Source organism: Zootoca vivipara, chromosome 6 (genome assembly GCF_965207765.1).
Source record: "Zootoca vivipara chromosome 6, rZooViv2.hap1.1, whole genome shotgun sequence".
Classification (NCBI taxonomy): Eukaryota; Metazoa; Chordata; class Lepidosauria; order Squamata; family Lacertidae; genus Zootoca; species Zootoca vivipara.
Window position 1 is genome coordinate 81,381,405 of NC_142589.1, and position 11,039 is coordinate 81,392,443.

Consider the following 11,039-nt stretch of genomic DNA (forward strand, 5'->3'; position numbering starts at 1 on the left):
ATTTAATTTTTTTAAAAATCCAGTTGTTGTTTTTTAAAAAAAACATTGACTTTTTTTAAAAATCCACCCTGCTTGCCAGGATGGCTGTTCTCAGCTTCCATGGTTGCCAGAAGTCGCAGGAGGGGAAGAGGGCTCTTGTGTTCGGATCCTGTGGGTTTCCCATTGGGGCATCTGGTTGGCCACTGTGAGAACAGGGCTAGGTGGGCCTTTGGGCTGTGCTTGCAACCAGACTCTTCTTAGTTTCTTATTGAACCTCCAGGTCTCGACGCAGTCTATCTGAATCCCTCGGTTCTTTGGTATTTGGCCACTGTGAGAACAGGAAGCTGGACTACCTGGGCCATTGGTCGGATCCTGTAGTGTAGACCCTTCCTATATGTTCTTATGATGTTCCCCATGGCTGGGATGGTCTTTTTCTTCCACGGGCCCAAATCCTATTTCTGTTTCCCGCATCCATCCATTTTCGCAGCAGCCTGAGCCCCATAAATTTAGAAATTGAAGCTGCCCCTCCAAGCCTCATTTTGTCCATCTTCCAAATGCATTTATTAGGAACAGTCCTTTGGTTTTTCCAGTAAATCTGTATTTTTAGTAATGCCATAGAATCACAGAATCACAAAGTTGGAAGGGGACCCAAAGGGTCGTTTCGTCCAACCCCATTTTTGGGGGGTGGGTTGCATTTGTCCTGGGGAGGGGGGTAAATTCTCTACAGATGAGTTTCATTTAAATTTTTAATGGGATGGAGGTTCCTCAAGTTCGCAAGGGTTTTGCTATTCTGGGCAACAAAAAACTCGGCTGTGTGTTATAGTGGTCAGATCGTTGGACTAGGACAGGGGTTGCCAACGTGTGGCCCATGAGCTGGATGTGGCCCATGAAGACCATTTTACCAGCTCACGAGCCACCCCCAAACCGAGCCGCCTGCTCAGTAAGCCCCCCCCCCCCACGCTGCACTAAACCGGCACAGCGTGGCGCAGGGACTCGCCGAGTGGTGCTGAAAATTGCTTCTGCGCAGGCATGATTTTCGCCGTCTGGGCATGCAAATAAGCGATTTCTGGCACCGCGGACATGCACAGACATGATTTCTGGCATCGCACTGTGCCAGTCCAGCCCACGGACGATCTCTGCGGGGAAACCTTGCCAACTCCTGGACTAGAACATGGGAGGCCAGGGTTCAACCCCCCCCCCTCAGCCATGAAATTCACCACCTTGGTCCAGCAGATGCCCCCTCAGTCTAGGCTACCTCACAGGGTTGTTATGGGGAGAAAATGAGATGAGGACCACATTAAACCACCTCAAACTACTCGGAGAAAAAGTTGGGACAGGAATGCAATAAAACAATAATAATAGACAACGCTTCTTCTTTCCCTCTCCACCAATTTAATCTGGATTTGCCCTAGGCTGGGGAAAATCCAATAAAGTTCTTTTAAACAACAGCATTCGCAACCCAAACCCTGTTGCAGACATTCCATTTGCAATATCTCAGCACTTCTCTTAACAATATCAAGTCCCCTGGAGCCTTCTGAAGTTGAATTTCAGAGTGGGGCATGTCTGTGCATGAAGACTAAAGGATCATGCAATGTGCAGCTGCTGCTGATAATTCATTTTGGAATCCTAGAACTGTAGAGTTGGACTCGAGGGTCATCTAGTCCAGCCCCCCGCCATGCAGGAATCGGAGCTAAATAATCCCTGGCAGTCGGGCACCACAACTCTTGTTTAAAAATCTCCAGTGAAGGAGAGTCTGCCACTTTCCGAGGGTGTTTGACCGTCAAACAGCTGTCAGAAAGTCGTTCCTATAGTGTAGTCAGACTCTCCTTTCTCATCATTTGAATCCATTGGTTCGGGTCTGTTTTCCATGTGACAGCCCTTCAGATATTTTAAGATAGAGGGGCGCAGGTGGCGCTGTGGTCTAAACCACTGAGCCTCTTGGGCTTGCCGATTGGGAGGTCGGCGGTTCGAATCACGGTGTGCCAGAAGCAGTTTATTTATTTATTTTTCAAATTAGTTTTTAAATTAATTTTCATAAAGAAGTACAAAAAATGACAATAGGAAAATACACAAATCAAAAGAAAATACAACAGAAAGAGATAACAAAAAATATAAAGGAAAAGAGAAAAAACATTCCATCCTTCATTTACTAATATAATTCTTGTATCCGTGACTTCCTCCTTCCCCCCATCCACGTTTCTATTAATATCTTTTACAGCGCTCACGTTTTCAACACTCTTCACTTTTTCTAGTACCAAACTTCTTATAACTTTTAGTGCCAGAAGCAGTTTAGTCCTGCTGGCCACATGACTCGGAAAGCTGTCTGCGGACAAACGCCGGCTCCCTCAGCCTGAAAGCGAGATGAGTGCCGCAACCCCAGAGTCGCCTTTGACTGGACTTCACCGTCCAGGGGTCCTTTACCCTTACCGTTCCCTTTTATTTTAAGATATCTGTAGATATTGATGTTCCTCTGGAAGACAGATGTTGCAGGTTCGTGTGGCACATGCTAGCGTAGGATTCTAGTTAGTACTGCCCATTTAGGATCCCACTGCCCCTGAGATGGCGAAACCTACTGGAAGAATAAGAAAACAAGACTTTTCTTAATAGAAGGTGGGAAATTTGTTGAATCTATGAAAGCAGATGGTCAGCAGTTAGAAACGTTAGCAGGATCGACATAAACACGAGCAGTAAGAAATAACTTAAAGGGAGTAAAAAGGTTAAACTTGTAAATAGGTTTGAATTGGTTATGCGGTAAGATTATGATATAAAATAAGGGGGGGGGAGGGAGGTCAAAGGAAAACCAGGTTGAATTTGTTTAGATTTAATTGCTGCTGTTAAAATATTGCAAAATGCAAACTGGAGAATAGATATATATATTTCACTGCCCCTCCACCCTGGTTTTTTCTCCCCTGCCACTAAACATGCTCAGGCCCCATTTGGCTCAGCAACCAAATGATAACTATTTTCTGTCTCCACAGTCGGAGGCAGCAATGCTTGTGAATGCCACTTGCCGAAAACGACAGGAGGCGAGAGTGTTGCTCGTGTGCTCGGATCCTGCGTGTGGGTTTCCCATAATGGTCGCTGTCATGTATGACATCCCCTCCAACATTTCTCAGATGAAAGTGGGGGCGTCCTATTCCATAACGTTAATAATTTTATTATCAATACCCCCCCTCCATCTGACTGGGTTGCCCCAGCCACTCTGAGTGTCTTCCAACCTATATAAAACCATAATAAAACATTAAACATTGGGGGGGGGGGACAACACTTCCCTATACAGGGCTGCCTTCAGAAGGTTGTATAGTGACTTATCTCCACACCCTCTGATGAAAATAGCGGCGTCCTACCATACCCTCCAACATTTCTCTGATGAAAACAGGGACATCCTAAGGAAAAGCAGGGTATTCAGGATCAAATCAGAAACCAGGACGGCTTCTGTAAATCTGGGGCTGTCCCTGGAAAATAGGGACACTTGGAGGGTTTGGTATGATCTAGTTGAGATTCCTGCATTGCCAGGGGTTGGACTGGATGGCCTTTGGGAGTCCCTCCCACTTCTTCAAATCTCTGATTCTGTTAGTAGATGGGCTGCTGGCCTGATTCATTCCCCCCCAAGCAGGCTGATGCCGCCCCCCCCCGATTGTGTGCTGGTGACACCATTTAGTCCACATAAAGAAGAGTACGTGGAGAATTGCGCTCACTGCTCATATATATATATATGAGTTTTAGTGCCGAGACCAACCCCGCTCTTGGCTTCTAAATCAATAGCGGGCGGGCTATTGCAGGGTAATTGAATATAGCAGGCATGGAAAAGGTTTCAGCCATCTGTATTCGCTGAGGGATGGAAGACCAGGGCTGGTTTCAATCAGCTCTTGTCCCGCTCCTGCCTTTGGCTGCAGATAGGCCTTTAAAAGGAGAGAAAAGTATTTTTTATTAAATCTTACTCATGTAACCCAAATAACAGAATAGAGCCTCATGAGAGAAGAGCACGTTAAAAGCTAAACCAAATCAAGGCTGCCATGGAGTGGCCATGCTTTTAAAGCATATCATTTCCCTCCCAAGAATCCTGGGAATTCTAGTTTTGTTAAGTGTGGGAATCATAGCCCTGTGAGGGGGTAAACTGCAGTTCCCTGGATCCTTTGGGGAAAAGATTTTTTTAAAAAAATATATTCATTGATTTTTCAAAGATTTTGTTGAAGTAAATCAAACAAATCTCAGAATGGTAGAATTCTATGAGCGGGAATTTTAGCCGTGATACCTCCATGGGACCCAGGTGGCGCTGTGGGTTAAACCACAGAGTCTAGGGCTTGCTGATCAGAAGGTCGGTGGTTCGAATCCCTGCAACGGGGTGAGCTCCCGTTGCTCGGTCCCAGCTCCTTCCCACCTAGCAGTTCAAAAGCACATCAAAGTGCAAGTACTGTAGATAAATAGGGACCGCTCCGGCGGGAAGGTGAACGGCGTTTTCGTGCGCTGCTCTGGTTCGCCAGAAGCGGCTTAGTCATGCTGGCCACATGACCCGGAAGCTGCCTGCAGACAAACGCCGGCTCCCTCGGCCTATAGAGTGAGATGAGCACCGCAACCCCAGAGTCGGACACGACTGGACCTGATAGTCAGGGGCCCCTTTACCTTTACCTCCATGGCAGGGGGTTGGTCTAGATGTCTTTTGGGGGTCCCATCCGACTCTACAATTCTAGGGCAACTCTGGGCATGCGCCGAGTGCCTTTCCCTAACCAAGGAGTAAATGTACCCAGTTCTGGGCACGTGGCTTTAGAGCAGGGGTCGGCAAGGTTGGGCCGGTTCACTCCAGCGGAGATCCCTCTGTGGGCTGGATTGTGCCTGCGCGTCAGTGCGCTCGCCCGCAATTCCCGGCGCCGGCGCCTACACCTGCGCAGACGCAATTTCCGGCACCGCGGAAGCGAGACCCCGCGCCGTGCTGCACCACTTTAGTGCAGCGCACGGAGACTCACTGAACGGGCGGCGTGGTTCGGGGGCCAGTTTAACGACCCCTGCGGGCCGCTTGTGGCCCATGGGCCTTAGGCTGCCGACCCCTGCTTTAGAGGAATGGTCTCCCAGGGGGATTTTTAACCACCCCACTCCCAGATTTAAAACAACTGCTCTCTGTTTTTGTTTCCTCAGATCGGAGCTGGGACTTGCAGCTCACCCCTCCTGCGCACCCCTCCAACCTCCGAGCCTCTTGCCAGGCAGTGAATCAACAGCAGGAGCAAAATCCTGCTTACATGGATCGGATCGGGGGCCGAGCTGGGGCTGCCAGGGGGGGCCACGCAAAGAGGCTGGGAGGTGAGTTCGGGTCCTGTTTTTGAAATGTGACATCGGTTTGCCTGGGTGCTCTGTGATTCTGCAGCTGTGCCACACAGAAGGGCATTTTGGTGCCGAGTGCGAAGCCTGCCCCAAATGCAATGCCCCAGGAGTTCCATCACCCCATGGCATTGTGGGTAGAAAGCACGGGGGCCACTTTGACTATTCTGTCGGCCATCTTGTGCTACGTGGCATGTTTCTTTTCCCACAATGCCTCGGGGCAAGTGCCAACTGGGGCTGATGGTAGCCCAAAATAATATGGAGAGCAACATTCTGCTCGCCTCATCTCAAAAAGGATATTGTGGAGTTGGCAAAGGTTCAAAAAGGGGTGACTGAAACAAAAAAGGGAGTGGAGCGGCTCCCTTACGAAGAAACTTGTTTTTATGTTTTCAATGGTTTTATTGCATGGTTTTAGGTTTTTGTTGCTCTGATTCACTCCGATATATTTTGCTAAATGATATAGTGGTATATTTTAATAGGCAAGCAGGCAAACGAATAAAGTTTGAAGCGTTTGGGACTTCTTAGTTTGGAAAAAAGGCGAGGAAGAGGTGGCATCATAGAATCATAGAGTTGGAAGGGACCCCCAAGGGCCATCCAGTCCAACCCCCTGCAATGCAGGAATCCAGTACAGCACCCAGTACAGATGACCATCCAAGCTCTGCTTAAAAACCTCCAAGGAAGGAGAGGCCACAACCTCCCAAGGGAGACCATGTATGAAATGAATGTAGGGCATGGAGAAAGTGGAGAGAGAAAAGTTGTCCTCCTTTTCTCAGATGACGCAACTGGTCAGTGCATCTGGCTGTTAACCAAAAGGTTGATGGTTCAAGCCCAGCCAGGGATGGTTGTGGGCAGGATTCCTGCATTGCAAAGGGTTGGACTAGATATCCCTAGGGTACCCCTTCCAACTCTACCATCCATGATACCATAACACTAAAATTCATGAAGCTGAGGGTGGGGAGATTATCGGGACACATGAAAGAAGGTCCTTCATGTAGCACAGAGTTAAACTGTGGAACTCCCTGCCACCGACACGGATGGCTTTAAAAGAGGATCAGACAAATTCATGGAGGAGAGAGTTCTTGAGGGCTAGAAGCCACAATGGCTATGCTTGACCTCCACAGTCGGAGGCAGCCGCGCACCTGAATTCCAGATGCTGGAAACCTTGGGAAGGGAGAGTGCTGCTCTTGTGTTCGAATCCTGCTTGGTGGCTTCTCATGGAGGCATCTGTTCAGCCATCGTGAGAATAGGATGCTGAACTGGATGGGGCCATTGAACTCATCCTGCAACACTGCAACACATGTCCTTAGGAAACAGCCAGAGATAGGCCCCTCAGTTATGCCATTCCTTAGCTTGGGGGGGGGGCTGGTGCCACAGCAAATGCCCCCCCATCTCCCCATCTTTATGCCAACCCCTTGCAAGCTGAGCATACGACAGAGGTCTTGTGGGGGCGCAGGCTGAGTCGGGAACGTTCCCAGCCCAGATTCTTATAGGGGAAGATTTTCACCTTGTCTCCCGTAAATTGCTTTCGGTGACTTTTGCCCGCATTTCAGAGCGTCGAGGGATCTAAAGGCCTTTTCCTATATTTCTCTCCCTCCCCAGGTTGAATTTCCGGACTGCACATCCCTCCTCCGCTCTCTCCCATCACAATGGTGCTGCCCATCACAATTTGAGGGGTGGGGCCGGCAGCCCCCGCCCCAGACCCCCCTTCACGCCTCCCGCGGGGTGGGAGAGGTGGGCTCTGCGTTTGCCGAGGTCTCTCCCATGTGCTGTTTCTACTGGATTCTCACTCGTGGCCCTCCCCCCGCTTTCCTTTTCTACGAAGCTTGCTCCCGTTTTTCTAAACCGTGTTCCGCTATTTTCTAATAAACAGAGTTGGAAACCAGCGACGGATGGGATGGCACTGGGAAGCTCCCTAGAAAGGGGTGTCTGTCTGTGTCTGTGTGGCTTCTTTCCAGAACGAGCAAAGGATGACATCATCATCATCATTATTATTATTAAATTTTAATTATACCCCGCTCTCCCCAGCATAGCTGCCAAGTCTCCCGTATTCCCCGGGAAACCCCCGTTTTTCCAGCTGTCCCCAGCCGAAAAAAACGGATTTTTTTGTTCCCCCCCCAGTTTATTCTGGCGCAGCGGCCATTTTGGAACTGGGTGGAGCATGCTCAGAAGCGACTTTTGTTGCTGCTTTGGCCAGTTCCAAAATGGCTGCAGCGTGGCTTCTGGTGCGGTGGCCATTTTGGAACAGGGCAGAGCAGCATCAAAAGTAGCTTCTGAGCATGCTCCGCCCCGGTTCCAAAATGGCGGCAGCGCTACTTCCGGTCTGCTACTTCCGGTCCAGTCCCTTATTTCTCAGGCCGGAACTTGGCAGCTATGCTCCCCAGCTAAGGCCAGGCTCAGGGTGGCTAACACTAGATATAAAACAACTGATTAAAATACAACTTAAGAACAAGATTAAATACATTAAAATTAAAATTAAAACGTAGCCTCATACGGAAGGAAAAGGAAAAATGGTGGAGGGCATCAGTGTTGAATATGTTGTTCAATTTCCAATTGGTAAACAACAATAAACACAACTATTAGCTGTGTTGTAGAAGCGTTGAAAAAACTTCTTGCCCAGCACGCTTCCCTCACGATCAAAAGTCAAACCTCGTTTCTAAACGTCCAGGAATTTTCCTTCTGAAGTTCAGATAACAGTCTAATTGCAGCGAAAGTCTTATCCAGCTTTCAGTGCCCTTGCGTGCCTGAGAAAATAACTCACTTTCACTCCCTTGTTCATTAAAACAGAGATTTATTGCTTAAGGCAACTCCAGCCAGGAGAAGACAGGTCCATCTCGGCTGGAACTGCGACAGGAACAGAACGAATTAAAACATACAATCTCATATATGACAGAAAGTTTACAACAGTACACATACAGTTCCTGTTCCTGTTTACAATGACACGTCACAGGTACTTCCTGTTTATATGAGAACAGGCCCTGTGATACAGGACGACTGCTGAGCTATTAACCCTCTCAGCTCACAATCAGGTTGGCGCCAGGCAGAACAACTCTGTCTTACGGGCCCTGCAGAAAGAAATCAGGTCCCGCGGGGCCCTGGTCTCAGGAGACAGAGCGTTCCACCAGGTCGGAGCCAATGCTGAGAAGGCCCTGATTCTAGTTGAGGCTAGTCTGATTTCCTTTGGGCCTGGGACCTCTAAGGTGTTACTATTTATGGACCTTAAGGTCCTCCGCAGGGCATACTGGGAGCACCATCCAAAAAAATGGCATCCTTCCTCTCTCCCTCCCTCCTAAGCTTCCCAAACACTGCAGCCCTGTGCATGTGACCAAATAGGGGCGGGTTCATTGCAGTAGGCCACGCCCCTATTTGACCACATGGCAACGCCCACTGTATATATCTGTACAGTGGTACCTTGGTTCTCAAACTTAATCCATTTCGGAAGTCCGTTCCAAAATCAAAGTGTTCCAAAACCAAGGCGTGCTTTCCCATAGAAAGTAATGCAAAATGGATTAATCCGTTCCAGACTTTTAAAAACAACCCCCGAAACAGCAATTTAACATGAATTTTATTATCTAACGAGACCATCGATCCATAAAATGAAAGCAATAATCAATGTACTGTACTATAAAATAAATAAGATAGTATTGTAGATGATAAAAGTTAAAAATAATTCTTTTTCTTACCTGCGCTGATGATGGTCATTGTTTGGATGGGGGGGGCACTTTTTAAATCTATTTTCGCAGTTGCACATTCAACCAATCAGTAGCTGAACTGGGTTCCACACAGTCACAAAAACAAATGAACCAAGAAAGCCTCAAAAACAAAAACGCAAAATAAATAGCAAAAACAAAAGCGCCCAACTTGTCCCATTTGACTTCCGAAATGTTCAAAAGCGAAGACGTGGCTTCTGATTGGTGCAGGTGCCCCGGAAACAATAGCCGACAGCCGCATCAGACGCTTGGCTTCTGAAAAAGTTCGAAAACCGGAACACTTACTTCCGGTTTTTCGGCGTTTGAGAACCAAGGTACCACTGTAAACCTCATAAAGTGTCCCTTACCCCTTAGTTGCCCCCTAACAATGCCTTTCTCCACATTCTTCAGGTGACTTTAACAGAAGAATGGAAAAATTCATGGAGGAGAGGGCTATCGGTGGCTACTAGCCACAATGGCTATGTTTTACCTCAATGGTAGGAGCCAGCAGTGGTTCTCAAGTCTACAGAATCAAAGATTTGTAGAGTTGGAAGGGGCCATGAAGATCATCTAGTCCTGCAATGCAGCAATCTTTCACCCAACATGAGACTCAAACCTATGACCCTGAGATTAAGAGTCTCATGCTCTACCAACGGAATGCTAGTTGCTGGAAGGTGAAGGAGTGGGGTCTTGCATTCGAATTCTGCTTGCTGGTTTCCCACAGGCCTCTGGTTGGCCGCTTTGAGAAGAGGATGGCTGGACTAGATGGGCCCTTGACATGAGCCCACCCTCTCCAACATTCCTCGGGTGAAAATAAGAGACATCCTATTGCAGCCTCTTCAACATTTCTTAGACAAAAAAAAGAGGGACGTCCCTCTGGAAGGGCAAGCGAGACAGCCTGGGATCAAATCAGAAACCGGGATGGCTTCTGTAATTCTGGGGATCGTCCCTGGGAAATCGGGACACTTGGAGGAGGGTCTGTGATCCTGAAGGACTCTTCTTGTGACAACAGGGTGCTGGGATGGGGGGGGGGGGGGGAGAAGGGAAACGTGGCCTAATCCAGCTGCCTCTTCTGGCGCTCTCTGGAGAAAAATGGGAGATGTGGAGTGGGGGGGAACTAAGTAAACATGTTTTTCCCAAGCGGAGACGAATCCTGTTGGCAATCACGTCTCCCCAAGATTACCGGAAGCAGAGAGAATTATGCAGTAGGGGGTGGGGGTGGGAACGAGAAGTAGAATAAATTGGGTTGCTGTAAATACAGGATCCAGCTTCTCTCCCTCTCCCTCCACGGAGACTTTGCTTTCTTTCCTTTTGCGCAGAATTTTGAACCCGGGGCTGAGTTTTCCTGGCACGGAGCGCACGCCGCTTGTCCAAAGGACCTTTAAGGCTCTTCCTACCCCGTGATGCTTTGAAGGATAATTCCTGCTCCGGGCATCAAAGTTGCATCCTACTCCACCCCCCACCCCCCCCGCACGCTGATTCTGCTTCTGATTTTGTGATTCTAAGGCAACGGAGCAGCTAAGGGGGCCAGAGCCCCACACAAAGCTTTGCCGTGGCAGGTGGAGAGCCCCAGGGGGTCTGTGGGGAGCAGGCGAGGGGGGTTCCCAGAGGTGGCAGCTCTTCTTGGACTCGGCTGGCTTTAAAACGCAAGCAGTCTGGATGAATTAGCTGGGCTGACAGGCTTGATCGTTCCAGCGTGGTGGAAAGGCAGGGAAGAGGGTTCTCCGCTGCCCCCATTTCCCCCCCCCCCCAGTGTCAGGAGTTAATGTGGCCCATCATTTATTTGGTTTTGGAGCCAATCCCCAAAGGCAGCGCGGCAACGGAGCAGTTGCCGCAGAGCCAGCCTCTATAAAACAAGCTTGAAACAAATAATAAATGTAATGGAGGGCTCTGACAAATAGTAAAAAAAATTCCTGCGGTCTTGCCAAGTTGGAGCTCGGATGCTGAAAGGCGGCACCCAGGGTGGCGCGGCAGAGAGGCGCTGGTTTGGGACGGGGGTTTCGTGGGTTGGCTTATAAAAAATGTGCGCGGGACTTTATGAGCTCAGTCAGTAGAGCATGA

The 11,039-nt window shown here is 48.8% G+C and overlaps 1 protein-coding gene and 1 long non-coding RNA gene across 2 annotated transcripts in view; one reads left to right on the forward strand and one right to left on the reverse strand.

Moving 5' to 3' along the window:
• Positions 1–7,174, forward strand: part of LOC118086267 (leucine-rich repeat and fibronectin type III domain-containing protein 1-like protein) — a 52,664-nt gene extending 45,490 nt beyond the window's left edge. The window contains exons 5-6 of the mRNA XM_088672847.1: positions 5,113–5,274; positions 6,892–7,174. The gene's annotated coding sequence lies outside the window, so the exon portion shown is untranslated. The remainder of the gene's footprint in view (positions 1–5,112; positions 5,275–6,891) is intronic.
• On the reverse strand, positions 1,349–10,690 carry LOC148685491 (uncharacterized). The gene is made up of 3 exons (XR_015950729.1): positions 8,973–10,690; positions 3,719–3,881; positions 1,349–2,551 (listed from the first exon to the last, which is right to left on the reverse strand). It is a non-coding gene; the product is annotated as an uncharacterized LOC148685491 (long non-coding RNA).
• Positions 10,691–11,039: the final 349 nt, after the last annotated feature.